Source organism: Palaemon carinicauda, chromosome 6 (genome assembly GCF_036898095.1).
Source record: "Palaemon carinicauda isolate YSFRI2023 chromosome 6, ASM3689809v2, whole genome shotgun sequence".
NCBI lineage: Eukaryota > Metazoa > Arthropoda > Malacostraca > Decapoda > Palaemonidae > Palaemon > Palaemon carinicauda.
This window is the reverse complement of record NC_090730.1, coordinates 73,603,437-73,607,175: the sequence shown is the minus strand read 5'-3', so window position 1 is coordinate 73,607,175 and position 3,739 is coordinate 73,603,437. Positions and strand designations below refer to the sequence as shown.

At 36.3% G+C, this 3,739-nt stretch overlaps 1 long non-coding RNA gene across 1 annotated transcript; it reads right to left on the bottom strand.

Annotated features, from left to right (window-relative positions):
• Positions 1–2,025: 2,025 nt before the first annotated feature.
• On the bottom strand, positions 2,026–3,442 carry LOC137642131 (uncharacterized). Its single transcript, XR_011044647.1, has 3 exons — positions 3,019–3,442; positions 2,491–2,552; positions 2,026–2,154 (listed from the first exon to the last, which is right to left on the bottom strand). It is a non-coding gene; the product is annotated as an uncharacterized lncRNA (long non-coding RNA).
• Between the last annotated feature and the right edge of the window lie 297 nt (positions 3,443–3,739).

Sequence of the window (3,739 nt, the reverse complement as noted above, 5' to 3'; positions counted from 1 at the left end):
TTTTGAGGCCCAGTCCAAGACATATATGTTTTGCTGGTTTTTTTTCTTCCTCTGGATGTGATGAACATAACATCATCAGCCAAAGACTGTGCTTGCCTTTTGATATGCTCTCTTGGATTGTCAGAGCCTGCAAAGAGGATTTGAAAGAATGTCAGAAGCGATGTATGAGTGTCTATTTGATCTTCTGCTAGAGCTTCAGTAGTCAGTGGTTCTGGTAGGTTTTTCTGTTAGGTCTTGGCACTGAATACAAGAGAACGAATATACAATGCTGCTTCCTTGATGTTGTGCTCATCAAATGTTGCCACACGTATTGCAGAATCTGGTGTGAGAGTGCGACTATAAATTATTGTGCCAGACTTATTGCTCTGCTTTGTCTGCTTCAGTGTTGGATAATTGTTCAATAATTCTGGCAAAGTGACTGGGCAGAATATGATGATTTATCAGATTCTAAGCCTGACATATACCTGCCATGTATTGAGGTAAGCAGTTCAGCACCTTCGTTTTCAATGAATGTTTTGTAAATGTATTGTTTTAGCTAAATGAAAGCAGTCTTGTGGGGTTGTGATTTTTCGGATGCATGATTGGATGTCACCAGTTTTCTCTGGGCACGTTGAAGGTAAGATTTTCTGCAGGAGTGGTGATATTTGACCTCTTTAGAGATGTGGTCAATACCAGCAAATTTTGCCTAAAGCTGTCCATCACACAGTGTCTGTGCTGCATTTTGGATACTTTGGGCACTCGCAATGTTTTCACAGTTGCCTAGTCTTTCTTTTGGCTTGTTTTTTCCTGCTGACTTTTCACTGCAGTTACAGAATAAGCATAGTTTTGGGAAAATCCCTGCTAGATGCCGGGTTATGTTCAATGCTGGATCATAAGGTTTTTTCAGATGTATTTGCCTTTGCATGTAAATTGTCTGTTATGGTCTGACGAACAGCAGTGAAACTTTTATAACATTGAGAGTGATACCCATCTGTATCACCATAATAGTCAGGAAGCTTAACTGGAAAGTCTTTTGAATCATTGAATAATTTTTGCTGTGCATCATCAGCATGTTTGACTTTCTCCCATGAATCTGGATCAAATGTCCTTACCTCATCCATGCATCTTCCTGTGGTATGGAGAAGACGAGAGATATTATTTGCCATTTTCTACATTACACAAATAACCTGAAAGCACAAATAATACTTATGCGACATCACTATCACCATTACCACCACCATTACCATTCACTTCTTCGAGACAACTTTTGGCGACATCTAGGCTTATCTGAAAGATAAAAAATCTAAACAATCTAACATTATTCACACCAAATGAAGCATAATAAGGTATTCTTAACATAAAATAATTATTTGGAGGCATTATATACATTCAAATTTGGGAAATATGCATTTAAATCAACATATATGGAATTGCAAGGTGCCACGGAGATTACTCTCTGTCACAAGGGGTACCCATCTTTAACGTCAGTATGTGAATAAAATGGCTACCGCTGTGTTTGTGGGAAATAGATTTTTCAATTCCTGAGAAAATTCTACTATAGAAACAACTAACAGACCTTTTGCACTCAAAAACATAAATAAAACCCTCCGAGCTCTAGGACTAATAGGAGAGGAAGGCCAAGATGAAGTGAAAGAGGTGGGAGAAGACTATGTGGAAGATAAAAGAAAATTAAACCTCCTGATAATACTTTCGGCTCGGATGATGAATGGGAGAAATCATTGTTGATAGATATAAACTTACGCAATATAACTTTGAAAATGTCATTATTTGATCTATCCGAAAAGGACTTTTAACCCTGGATAGGTACGGTCCTCGGACACCCCGTTAAGGGTATACTCGGACGCGAACGACCCCGACGCCAAAAAAAATTCTTGAAAAATCAGTTTTTGCAGTAACCTCTTTTTTTCTTTTGCCAAAAAAAACTTCAATGAATGCTTAAAACTACTGTAAAGATAAAAACTACTCATCTGCATAAAAATAATTTATTATAAATATTTTAAAAAAATAAGTAGAAAAAAAAAAGACCTTACATAAAAATTCATAAAAAAATAATTTTTCTCCTATTTACAAAAATAATTTCAGGGATTGAATCTTGAATGTCTAGGACACATCTTCCTATATTTTGGATGAGATCGGACCCATAGAGGTGAAGATCTGAAATGAGAAAAAAAGGGTAACTTTTTTTGGCCAAAAAAATGTGTCCAAATTTCATGAATTTTTTTAGGTACCCAAATGAAATCCGAATTGGCTAATTTTTTTATGGAATAAACACATGTTATCCTAGAATAGAAATATGTAAAAAAATCTTCATTATTTTGTAAATTACATATATATCAGGGGCCATATCTAAAGGTCATTTTTTTAGTACTTAGAAATTTCGTAAAAAAATACCTATATATAATATATAATATGATTTTATGCAGGTAAAAATATACCAAAATATCACAAATTTTATAGGGAACAAGAATATATATAGATATGGCAACTTACGCTTCGGATATGTCCACAAAATGGCCGCCAACCACACTGACTCAGACTCCCTGTTCTGCCTCCTGAAATGTAGGAAGGGTATGTCAATTTCAAGGTGTTATTTACTAATCTAATTATTCTTGGATATACATAAAAATTGTATGGTGGGTTGCTGGATGAATGTCGATTATTTTACGAATATAAAATAAGAATGCTGACCCAAAAAAAAATTTTTGAAGGGAAATAAAATCGAAAAAAAAAGAAAATTGTAAATCAATAATAATATTTTCGGTAATAAAATTTGATGAGGGTGTTATTTACTAATCTAATTATTCTTGGATATACATAAAAATTGTATGGTGGGTTGCTGGATGAATGTCGATTATTTTACGAATATAAAATTAGAATGCTGACCCCAAAAAAAAAATTTGAAGGGAAATAAAATCGAAAAAAAAGAAAATTGTAAATCAATAATAATATTTTCGGTAATAAAATTTGATGATATTCAATCAAAAAAGAAGTAAACAAAATTTTCATGTTGTAACTTACAAATAACGCTGCGTTACAGTTTGGACAGACGCTACAGTTTGGACAGAGGACACTCTGGTGGTCCAGACAAACAGGACTCTTGCACAGGAGACAGGCAGTGTTTGTCTTGCGGTCGTCCCTAGGCGGGCAGGTGTGACACCGAATCCTTTTAGGGAGTTTTCTTTGGCCAACGGGAATTCGACGTCTTGGTGGGACCTGCTCAGGTATCTTGAAAGTATCCACCATGATTTGACGGAGTCCTTTCGACAAACTGTGTGACGTTAGATACCGATGTATTGCCTGGGGAGCACACAACTCGTAGGCGATATCTCTGAGGAACGTTCGCTTTGGCACTGGCTTGGTGAAAGGCATGGACGTATAGAGAATATAAGAATTGACCATTATTATATTCAATATCCCGTAAAAGAGAGTCATAGGCCAGCGTCGTGACTTACGAATGCAACTAGATGTAGAACACATCTGGTCGAATGTGTCTACACCTCCCTTGGTCGCATTATAAAACATCTGAATGTCGGTCTTCCTTTTTTCGACTTCAGACGGATCATGATGCAGGGAACTCAACAGCATCACCTTCTTAGTCCTACTAATTTGCTGACACTGTAGAGTTAGATTGTGTTCGTAATTGAACACTGCCACTGACTCCTTTGGGGGAAGCACCTTCTCCGTAAGTTCCTTAGGAATATAAGGCTTTTGGCGAATGGTGCCACACAAATGCATGTCC